The following is a 12,349-nucleotide window of genomic DNA, read 5'->3' as shown; positions in this document are numbered from 1 at the left end:
GCCGGCGACCAGTCCGTAGGTAGGTAGCCACCACTCCCCCCTCCCTCTTCCCTCATCCCCCCTCCCTCCTTCCTCTTGCATCCTCTATTCAATTTTTTTTCCTGATTTTTTTAGTGGATGAGTACTTGATGTAGATTCGATACTATGGGAATATAATGATAGTTATTTCTTGCTATGATGATTGCAGCCAATATTAGTAAGTAACTATTGCGTTGTGAGCTTTCTGGATTAACTAACAGGTTTAAGTTCAGAGCCAAATAGTAGAGGTCAGTAATCATAATTATTTTATTCCAAACTGCAACCAAGCTAAGGTAGTATCTTAGCAAGCATTTGATGCCTTTGATTATTGAAAGGAATCAAACTGTCATTTTTGCCCATTTATGTGGTTATTGGAGTAGCATCCTCTGCTTTCTCTTACCAGCAGAGCATGGCTGTTACTGCATGTTTCTCAAGATATACATGCTGAAGTTTCTGTAACAATCAAGGAGAACATCTGGAAACAAAATATGATTTAAGATACACAACAAGTAGAAGGTAACATCACAAATTAGGATTTTTCTACTAGCTAGTATGCTGAAGCAGGTTGTAGGGGGCAGATTTCTACTGCCACAAAGTTAAAGTAAATGCCATTTTTAGTTCTGATGATGGGTGGCAGGAAGCTGCACTTTGAGAAGCATGGTTGTACATTTGAGAGTAAATTAGGATTATTTTGGACAATGAGCAGAGCTTAGGTAAGGAAATGTTCTTTATTAGTTAAGTATATGTGCTGCTACTCATGTTGATGCTGGTGCTTTGGGTGATTCGATAGGATGAAGCTCTATTAGTTAAGTATATAGAGCACCACCCAAGATGTATGTACATACCCAGCTATCATCAGTAACTTAAACAAAATAGTTGGATGTTCTTGGAGTTTCTTTGTTGAATCTCAAACTGCAACAAACAAATCAAGACAAATTCCTTTTTTTACAAAAGATCGATCGGTCGAAGTTTTGGTTGCGGCTCTATCTAGTGTGAACAGTTTACGGCATGCTTCAGACTTACTTTGATGGTTGCAATATAACTTTTGATCCATCTTTGGTACTAATATCAAAGAGGTATACAGGTCGTGAGTACAGGAGCTAAGAGTCTCAGGATCAGATCAATTTGCCTATGTTGCTTCCAAGGAGTTGTTCTCGGTCTGGTCCAATTCTGAAGAAATAAAAAGTGAATAGTTTGTTTGTTCCCTGTGTGGTCACTATATTTTTTGAGTACTGACATTAGTTATGTTTGTTAGCAGCAAGATATTTAAATGAAGCTTGTTCTTTTTCAACTGTTCAACTGATGCCATGAAACTGAATATAGTAGTTGAAAACCCTGTTTTTCTTCCTGATCGTGAAAATTTGAAGTCTTGTTTGTGTTTTGGTTTTGTTGGTTGACAATTATGTTTAGTTTTTCATTTCATGGGTGTTGTAAAATGTGCAGGTGGTGAGTTGAGGCTCAGCATACAGCTTGTTTGGACTCACCAAGAGGACGAGGTATGTTGCTTGCGCAAGCTAAGTGACACGTACGCGCCAAGTTTTCTGTTATATAATTACATGTTAGTGCTTAGTTAAACTGCATGATAAGGCCATAGCAGATGGATGCTACTAGGTGTTATTTTGTTTCTTGCCAATGTATTCAGAGAGCAGATGTGCCACTGCAGATTTTTTTTCTTGAAGGCAGCTCACATAAGTTCAGCTACAAGTGAACAACTTGCTACTATTAGATCTGGAATGGAAGCTCACATAAGTTGAGCTGATTTTTGTCCATATGAAAGCAGAGGACCATATGGTCTGTGGCCTTTTCATCCATATGAAAGTAGAGGCACATTGTGGTGCTAGTTTGCTGGGTTTTGTCTCCGACCATCGTGTCGTGATGAATTTGCAGGTACCCCGAGAGGCCCTTGTGTTTGCCGGAATGTTGATTAACTTCCGTTCCGGCAAATTCGGGTACTCCATATGTCCTATTTTCAGCAAAGGTCATGCTGAAATTTTCCATGAATTTTAGCATGACTTTGCTAAAAATAGGACATATGGGGTACTTGCGACTAATGCATGGGCCGGGGTATCTTAGTACTTAATTAAGTAGGATCAACTGCCCCTTTATTCTTGCTGCATTAAACCATAGTTGGCAATAGAGCCAAGTGATTAGGCCCAACTAAGAATTCTCCTTAGCATCGATAAACCCTAGATGATAAACCCAACATAGGTGGCAATAGAGCCAAGTGATTAGTGCCAAGTGATTAGGCCCAACCTAGGGTGCCTCGGCATCGATAAACCCTAAATGATGAAAACTTAACTTGGCTGCCCCGGATGCCTCGGTGTCGATGAGAACCTAAATGATGTATGCTTAGGCTTTTAGGGTGCCTCGGCGTCGACAAACCCTAAATGATGAAAGCTTAGGCTTTTAGGGTGCCTTGGTGTCGACAAACCCTAAATGATGAGACCATGATCTTGTTCCTTGACAATAACCAACTTTTTGACCAAACTTTTTTCCTATTTAGAGCGAAACATGGCCCACAACGATGAGGCCGGTGGTTCGGGCGGCAAGCAATTCTGGGAGCTATCTCAGGAGATGGAGGAACAACCTCACCGCTATGAGGACGCCGCGGAAGACACCGATCCTGACTACAAAACCCCTAGAGGCTTCGGGGATGACACCACTGATGGTGCCGCCGAGGATGCCACCACTGATGATGGCGGCGCACACACAGATGGCAGCCAACCGAAGAAGCAAAGGAAGGACCGGCGCCCGAATGCGCTCCGCACCCTCAAGGAGGAATTCACTCAAGTGGACTCCGACGGGAGTCCAACGGAGCCCAAACATATAGTCAAGGGGTACGCGCTTCAGCTCGGGTGCATTCTCCGGAGCACCGTCTCGATCAACACCGATAACCTTAGGAATAAGGACCACGGGAATTTGCACAACCTCCTCTTCACGAAGCTGCACGAACGATACAAGTTCCCCGCCGAATTTGAAAACACACCCCTCTCAGGGAATAAAGTGAACAGTGCCGCCCTCACGAAGATGAGCACGGCCCTGTCTACTTGGAGAAGCGCGGTGAAGAGAATGATTGATAAAGGTGATACTTATGAGAAGATCAAGGCGAAATATCCTTTGATGAGCGAACATGAGTACAAGGAGTTCAAGATCAAGTGCGAGAGCAGCGCAACCTCCGAATCAAGTCAGTGGGGGAAAGAAATGCGGGAGTTGAACTTAGGGGAACACAAACTCGGTCCCGGCGGTTACAGAGTGGCGGAGCCTATATGGGACAAGGAGGACGCGGAGCGTGCCGAGCAAGGCCTACCGCCCCGCTTCGAGAAATACAGCGGTAACAAGCAGACCAGGAACTATGTCAGGGACCGATACAAGGAGGACCCGATAACAAAGGAGCTTACCACGGATCCGAAGACCAGGGCGCTTGAGCTTGTTCTGGTAAGGAATACACCCCTGCGTAATTAGCTCCATATGGTTGCACTCTAATTAATCCCCAATATTTCTAAATGGTTCACGTTCCTTTCGCAGGACACTGAAAGCAGTAGCACGGGGTCGTCTCAGAGCTCCCCTTTCGACACCCCTTTAAATAGGGCGTTGAACGTAATGAAAAACAAGGATAAGCTCACTAAGCCGACGTCAGCTGGTCATGTTGCCGGCAAAGGCTTGTCCACAAAATGGGGGTCATACTATACCGCTGGTGTGCGGAAGGAGAAAAAGACCAGCTCGGAAAGCCAGACGTGCGAGGTTGAAGAACTCAAGGCACAAGTGGCGCGGATTCCAGAGCTTGTCCAAGAGCAAGTGGAACAAGAACTGGGAACAAAGCTCAACGCCATGGTGCCTACGTTGATTCATGGGCTGACGACGTGGATTGCGGGTGGCCAACAGGGGCCTCCCCCGGTTCCCAGCTTCACGGCCAGCAACTCACACAGCGCGCCGGCGGCGCCATTGGTGTCTCCCGCGGCGGCACCATTTGTGTCTCCGGCGGAGGCGGTATTCGTGTCTCCGGCGCCGGCACGGGCATTGGAGCTTAATGCACACGGGTGTACGCCGGCCGGCACCTCGCCAGCAAGCGCCCCCTCCGTCAGTTGCACGCCCGGCGTTGGCGGTGCCTCGACATTAGCCGAGCTCGACGGCATCACGGTAACTAAGCCTCTCGGCCGATGACTTCATCTCCTTGCCTTTGACTGGGCATCCCTGACGCCCTGTACACGTTTTCGCAGGGCGCCGCCGATGTTCCTTGCACTCTTCTACACTTCATGGGCGCCGAGTTGGTCGATCTCGCCAAGGGCAGAATCATTCAACCGGGCAACCGCATGTTCCACGGTAATCTGATGGCACCCACAATGTATAGGGTTGAAGTGGTTCGGGTGCTGCCAGTCTGCGACGAGTTGTTACCTCCGATTCGACCCGCTGGGGCTGATGAAGAAGATGAGATGACCCTCAACGCCTGCGTAAACTGGCCCCTGCTTTGGCCGAAGAGCCAGATTCGTTTGGGGGTGGGGGACACCACCCCACAGACAAGACCGCTAGTCGTGCCGGCGCCAAGCCATGGCAAGAACGCCGCAACGCTACCGGACCTGCCGGACATCCCTGTGCCGGACATCCCTATGGCACAGGATACAGACATCCCTATGGCACAGGATCCGGATGACGACGACAACGACGACGGTACATTTACCAAAGTTGATAAGTACTTTGCCGAACCTGGGTACGCTGACGAGTTCTGCGGGCCTCTTTCTCAAGAACCCAACCAAGACGACCGCAATCTAGCTGGTACGGCGGAGAAATCCAATTGCAATAGGCGTCGTCTAGCGTTCAGTTCTCAGGACACGCCTCCAGCTCCCGCCTTCACCGAGCCTCAGATAGCTGAGGTGCGAAATATTATCAGCCCCAACACGCTCAAGAAGGCGGCCTGTGAGCAGAACTCGGTCCCATTACAGGAGATCAAGAAGAAGGGATGGAAGCGAAAGACTAACAAGGGCGCCGGTGCGAGCCAGCCGGCACCGAGTTCGATCCGTGCTCAGGACGGGCCACCTTCACCTAAGGATATCTCGAGGAGGGTGCATGTGGCGGGTAGGGCGATGCTACCGCCAAATATGCTGAATGCTAAAACCGGTGCTATGCGGAGTCTGCACGACAGTGTTCTTTCTTTGGAGAAGTGGTGTCTCATAGAGAATGATGTGTCATACCCGGTTTTCATGGCCAAGGTGCCAGAGGGCAAGGGCTTTGTGGATGGCGACATCGGGGGTACGATCGTCCTGCGGTTTGATGACATCTTTGCTATGTTTAACTTTCATCCGCTGCACTACACCTTCGCTAGGTTGTTTTCACTGAGTATGGAGATGCGGATCATTAGAGACAAGACCCCGGACATCGTGATAGTCGACCCCTTCTACATGCGTGCCAAGCACTTGAGCAGCGCTGGGGACCGCCAAGTTGCGAGTTCACACCTCGAAGGCGTCATTCTGGCAAACCCAGATAACGATAACTTCCTTGTGGCTTACTTTCCTGAGTAAGTCATCCCTTAACCGCCCCGTAACATATGATTTCTTAGATTTCGATCGTTCTTTTTTTTCTAACATTCCGTGTTCTGTGTAGTGACACAGATTGCACACTCGTCCTCTTAAGCCAGAAATATTCCATGGCCACGTATTTCGACCCGAACCGTAACTCCAAGATAGACTTCACAAATGTCAAGAAAGTTCTTGATGATGTTCTCCCCGGCTACGCCAAATCTGGAAGCACCTTCACCAGGGCAGTTCGTAAGTACGGCAAGCACACCTTCTCACAGAATACGAATTTCTGCTGCGTCAAGCAGCCACCTGGCGGTCAGAAGGATGCCTACTACGCCCTCCATCCATGCGGGCGATCATAAGGGACCATCATCAACTTCTGCTACCAGATAGTCTCAAAGATTGGGCCGCGAGGTTGTCGGCAACCCAGGACGCGGACCTCAGACAAGAATTCTTTCACATCCAGTCGGAGTTTGCGGACATCATCCATCAAGATGTCCTTCATACCTCGGGGCAGTTCTACCTCAAATATCAACCGTCCAACAATGAGATAGATGGAAGGCTACAAATGCAGGATGACAACGACCGCGATTTCATGACCATCACGACAGACGGCGGCTTCATCCATGCTCCTGTCCGATGAGTCGAGTCGAAAGTAGTGATGTGTAGTTCTGAAACATTGATTGGCTCATGTTGTAATTAAACTTTAATGAATTTGTATGTCTCTTTGGTTTGTATAGTCATTCAACTTAGATGTAATTGATGCTATTTATTAGTAGGATCATGAATCATGCTATTAATGTCTTGCTTTTCTCATCTGATCCTTTTGTTGCATACATACATATTGCTTATGTATTGTCTGTTGTTTGGCTTGTGCATAGAGATGTCGTCGTATGTCGTGTACAAGGGTAAGGTTCCCGGAGTCTACGACGACTGGGAGGAGTGTCGGAGACAGGTTCACCGTTTCAACGGTAACAGTTACAAAGGGTACACCACTAGGGCGGAGGCCGAATCTAGATACGCTCGCTATCTAGCGGGAGAGAGGAGGGAGCGTTGGAGGAACCGGATGAAGACCAGTTTGATCACGATGATGCTCATCGTGATGACCGCAGCTCTCTTTTATGGGATGGTAGTTTAGATGATCGATATCGACTTGTAATTTGAAGACAAACTCGATACTCGCGGTCTTGAGACTTGTAATGTTTTATCTTTGTTCGGTCTTTTGAATTCGGAGACTAATATGATGAATTGTATTCGGAGACTAATCTTCTATTGTATTCGATGAATCTGCTGTTGCTGTGTGCTGCTGTCTATATTCTGTCCAATAATATATTTTGTAACCTGTGCAAAAATCAGAAAAGCAAAAAAACTAAATATTCATAGTAATGGCGCATCAAGGCAGAGTGCGCCATTAGTATGCCAAAGGATACTAATGGCGCATCAAGGCAGAGTGTGCCATTAGTATGACAAAGCACATGGTTACATATGGCCCCCCGGGAGGCATACTAATGGCGCATGGAGTTACATACTAATGGCGCACTGCTTGGTGCGCCATTAGTATACCAGATACTAATGGCGCCATTAGTAAAAAATTCTAGTGGCGTGCTACTAATGGCGCAACGGTAGTGCGCCATTAGTAGGCAAAACCGGTGCGCCATTAGTAGGCCTTTTCCTAGTAGTGGGTGATGCTACTGAACATGAAGAGGAACCAGGACGATGTGCACAATGATGCTGCAACGGGCAAAGCTGCTGAAGATCAATAGGAACCAGACGATGTGCCCGATGATGATGATCTCCTCCGGGTCATTGTCGATGCAAGGACGCAATGCGAAAGTCAAAAGGAGAAGCTGAAGTTTGATCGCATGTTAGAGGATCACAAAAAAGGGTTGTACCGCAATTGCGAAGATGGCAACACAAAGCTCGGTACCGTACTGGAATTGCTGCAGTGGAAGGCAGAGAATGCTGTGCCTGACAAAGGATTTGAGAAGCTACTGAAAATATTGAAGAAGAAGCTTCCAAAGGATAATGAATTGCCACTACTAGGAAAAGGGCTATAGATGAAATTGACACTAATGGCGCACCAGGGAAGTAGTGCGCCACTACTATATACTAATGGCGCACCATTTGGTGATGCGTCATTAGTGTCTTCCACACTAATGGCGCACCAGACACAAGGTGCGCCACTAATAACATTTTTTTTCATTTTTTCATACATACTAATGGTGCATCCTAGCTAAGTGCGCCATTACTAGTTCTAACTAGTAATGGCGCACCAGCCACATAGTGCGCCAGTACTGTATTCTTTTTTTATTCTTTTTTTGCAAAACTACTAATGACGCACCGTGTCATGGTGCGCCATTACTAGTTTAAACTAGTAATGGTGCACTGTGCCATGGTGCGCCATTAGTATATATATATATTGTTTCCTTTTTTGCAAAACTACTAATGGCGCACCACCTGCAGGTGCGCCATTAGTAACCAGAGTTACTAATGGCGCATTTGAAGGTGGTGCGTCATTAGTAACCTGGGACCAACAAGATATTTTGGACAGTCACATCTACCCACTCACTTTCCCCACTTCATTCCCTCCACCTCCTTCTCCAAGCTTGTCGGCTGCCTCCTCCTCCTCACCTCATTTGCACCATAGATTCATCAAAATTAAGTGGTGAAATTACCTTTTTTGATAGGTAAGTAAGGGGAAAGCTATCTTCATGTTGTAGATCTACTTTTTTTTCTCCCTAGCTCGCTCCAACAACGTGCACATGCACTTTTTGTGGCCTAGCTAGATCTATGTATGTTTTTGGTGTTGCATATGTTTGTGGTGTTGCATATATGTTTGTGTTTGCAGGTACCGGTATTTGAAATGCGATAGTTGCCAATATTTTGCCGGAATGTTGATTCATTTCCGTTTCGGCGAGAATTTTGGCACTATGCATTCTTTTTGGTCCTATTTTTAGGGAAGGTCATGCCAAGTTTTTTCTTGGTTCTAAAATATCGTTTTGCTCTACCCTGCAGGCGACCATGGTCCGCACGATGACCGAAGGCATCGTGAATTGGTTTTTGAGCTCCGCGAAGGCCGAGATGCTTCAAAAGAACGAGATGGAGATAAAATGTCCGTGTCGAAGATGCAAGCTGAAGAGCCTTATTGCGGACCCGGATTCTGGGTAGGTGCGGGACCACCTGCTCTTGCGTGGTTTCATGGATGGCTATCGGTGGCAAGGTGATGAAGATGACTATGAAGTCGTCCATGTGGGCCGGGCAAGAAATGAGGAAGGGCAACAAGACAACCACCGCGGCGAGGGTGGGCGAGAAGATGAAGAATCTACAGGACATGATCACGAGGTGATGCTGTACACAGTCATCATGTAGAAGATGTCGTACATGATGATGAGGAAGATCAAGATGAAGGGCATGATCATGAAGATGAAGATGCCGGAGCAGACGACGATGGAGGCTGGGTGCAGGACCCTCATATTCAAGAGCTGCTTCTCAAGCAGACGGATAACGCAAGAGCTGCCGCCCGAGAGAAATCCAAGCTGGATCAACTGGAGATAGACACAGTTACTCCATTGTATGAAGGATGCAGGCCCGAGGATACCCACCTGAAACTAACGCTCATGGCTCTGGAGATGAAGGTAAAACACAAAATGACCGACGCATGCTTCGACGAGAACATGTCATTCTGGAACGAACGTCTTCCCAAGTGGAACAAGTGACCGACCAATTTCGAGGAGGCGAAGAAAATCGTGTGTCCTCTAGATTTACCGCACGTGAAATACCATGTGTGCATGAACAATTGCATCATTTGTCGGGACGAGCACGGGGAGTCTACCATATGTCCGGTGTGCGGCGTCACTCGATACAAGAAGAGGAAGAAAGCTCCTCGAAAATCGGTGTGGTACTTTCCAATCACTCCTCGTCTGCAGCGGTATTTCGCGGACCCTAAGGTAGCAAAGCTCCTGCGTTGGCACGCGGATAGGGAGGAGAAGAAGCGGGAAGATGACGGAAATGATCCAGAGATAAATAAAAAAGACAAGATGCTGAGTCACCCTAAGGATGCGAGCCAGTGGCAAGCGTTGAACTTCGTATACCCAGAATTTGGGAAGGATCCAAGGAACATCGTGCTGGGCGCGAGCACCAATGGAGTCAATCCGTTTGGCAGCCAGAGAAACACACATAGCACCTGGCCTGTGTTTGTGTGGGTGTACAACCTTCCCCCCTGGTTGTGTATGAAGAGGAAATACATTCACATGAGTATGCTAATTGAAGGGCCGAAACAACCAGGGAACGACATCAATCTGTATCTGGGGCTGCTGAAAGAGGAGCTAGACATGCTGTCGAAAACGCCAGCCAATACATGGGACGCTGCAGAGAAAGAATATTTGCCTATGAGAGCCGCACTGCTCACGATGGTGCACGACTATCTCGGTTACGGATATCTCGCGGGGCAGGTAGTCCACGGATTTTCTGGATGCGTAAGGTGCATGGATGACACAATGTATCGCCAGCTAGATAGAGATCCTGGGTCTTCAAAAATTGTGTTCATGGGACATCGAAGGTGGCTTCGCAACGATGACCCGTGGAGGAAACACAAGGATCTGTTCGATGGTGAAACCGAACCCCGAAGACGCCCGCGTACGAGGAGCGGCGAGGAAATAGACAAGCTGTTGAAAAATTGGAAAGATTGCCCACTGTCGGGAAAGAAGCAAAAGGCGCCGGAGCCGAGAAAGAAGCGAAAGGCGCCAGAGCCGCTGCTGAAGGTATGGAAAACGAGGTCTGTTTTCTGGGACTTGTCGTACTGGAAGATCCATCGTGTGCCTCACAGCCTTGATGCCATGCATATCACGATGAACGTGTGCGACAGTCTGCTTGGTACCCTGCTCAACATGCCAGAGAGGACCAAAGATGGGCCGAAAGCAAGGGCAGACTTGAAATCAGTGGGCATCAGGCAGGAGCTTCACGCTAATGATGATGATGATGAGGCGAAGCAGGACACAGAAAGTCGTCGCAAAGGCAAAAAGGCCAAGAAGACCAGAAATGACTACCCTCCCGCGTGCTTCACTCCAAGTCAGGAGGAGATCGAGCAGTTTTTCACCTGCCTCGTAGGAGTAAAACTTCCTTACGGTTACGCGGGGTCGATAAGCAGATACCTAGACCCAGCGAAGCAGAAGTTCAGCGGGATGAAGTCTCACGACTATCACGTGCTGATGACGCAAATACTTCCAGTTGCAATTCGTGGGATCATGGACGCGCACGTCTGTGAAATGCTATTTGGCCTATGCAACTTTTTCGACGTCATCTCTCGGAAGTCGATTGGCGTGAGGCAACTCAGAAGGCTACAGGAAGATATCGTGGTGATACTATGCGAGCTTGAGATGTACTTCCCGCCCGCATTCTTCGATGTTGTGGTGCATCTGCTGGTCGATATCGTGGAGGATATCATCCAACTCGGGCTGACGTTCCTGCACAGCATGATGCCGTTCGAAAGGATGAATGGTGTCATCAAAGGATACGTTCGCAACATGTCACGTCCAGAGGGAAGTATAGCCAGGGGCTTTCTGACCGAAGAGTGCATCTCCTACTGCACAAATTATCCAGGCATCAAGAACCCCGTTGGTCTGCCCGTCAACAGGCACCTCAGCAGGCTCGCTGGATGGGGTCACCATGAGGGTCGCCGCGAAATGCATGTCGATTTCGAGGGTCGACTCGCCGACTTTGAAAGAGCAAACCTAGTCGTGCTACAACACATAGACGTGGTCGATCCTTGGGTGGTAGAGCACAAAACCTTTATTGAGAAGATGTACAATGACCGAGGCCAACAGAGGACGGACGGAGATATAATCAAAGAGCAAAACTCATGTTGCACGCGTTGGTTCAAGCAGAAGCTTGTGTCGTACCCTTTACATGAGGATTCTTCCGCGGAAGAACAACTCATATTTGCCTTGTCACAGGGCGCCGAGCACAACCTGATGACCTATGAGGCGTACGATATCAACTGCTACACATTCTACACCGAGAACAAGGACATGAAGAGCGATGGTTATCAGAACTCCGGGGTAACGATGGAATCCTACACCGGTAACGACAAGGACAGATACTACGGAAGGATCGAGGAGATCTAGGAGCTGAGCTACGCTGGAGAGAAGGTCCAGATGTTCTGTGTCGGATGGGCCAAGAGCGTCCTAAAAGAAGACCGGTATTTCACCACCATGGTTATACCCGAAGCCAAATCCAAGACCGCGGGCGCAAACGTCACCGTGAAAAATGAGCCATGGGTACTGGCTTCCCAAGTGGACCAATGCTTCTTCATTACCGACCCGTCAAAGCCTAGTCGTGTTGTCGTGAGGAGAAGCAAAAGGAAGATCATCGGAATGGACGGAGTAGCCAATGAGCAAGACTTCGACAAGTACGGCGACCCGAAGATCGAACATGACGACGACGATGAAGTAGCAACACACACCACAAGAAGAAGCAGGACCACCCTACCTAAAGGACGTCCATTCCACAGAAGAACTCCATTTGTGAAAAAGAAGGGCAAGAAGATTGTGAACAGATAGCTAGCTAAGATCGATTGTATTTAAATCATAGTCTTCATTTCTCGATTGTATTTCATGGGCACTTTTTGATATCATGAATATTTTTAAATTTCATGGGCACTTTTTGAATTCATGAGGACACTCGATCTCGATCCCCCTCCATCTCGATCTCAATTCCCCCTCCATCTCGATCTCGACCCCCCTCCATCGTGATCGCTAACCCCCTCCATCTCGATCTCGATCCCACCCGCACCCTCCCCTGCTAGCTCCACCGCCGCCGCCGAC

The sequence above is a fragment of the Triticum aestivum genome, chromosome 1B (assembly GCF_018294505.1).
Source record: "Triticum aestivum cultivar Chinese Spring chromosome 1B, IWGSC CS RefSeq v2.1, whole genome shotgun sequence".
NCBI classification, from domain to species: Eukaryota; Viridiplantae; Streptophyta; class Magnoliopsida; order Poales; family Poaceae; genus Triticum; species Triticum aestivum.
The sequence above is the reverse complement of the archived record's forward strand: the minus strand, read 5'-3'. Positions refer to the sequence as shown.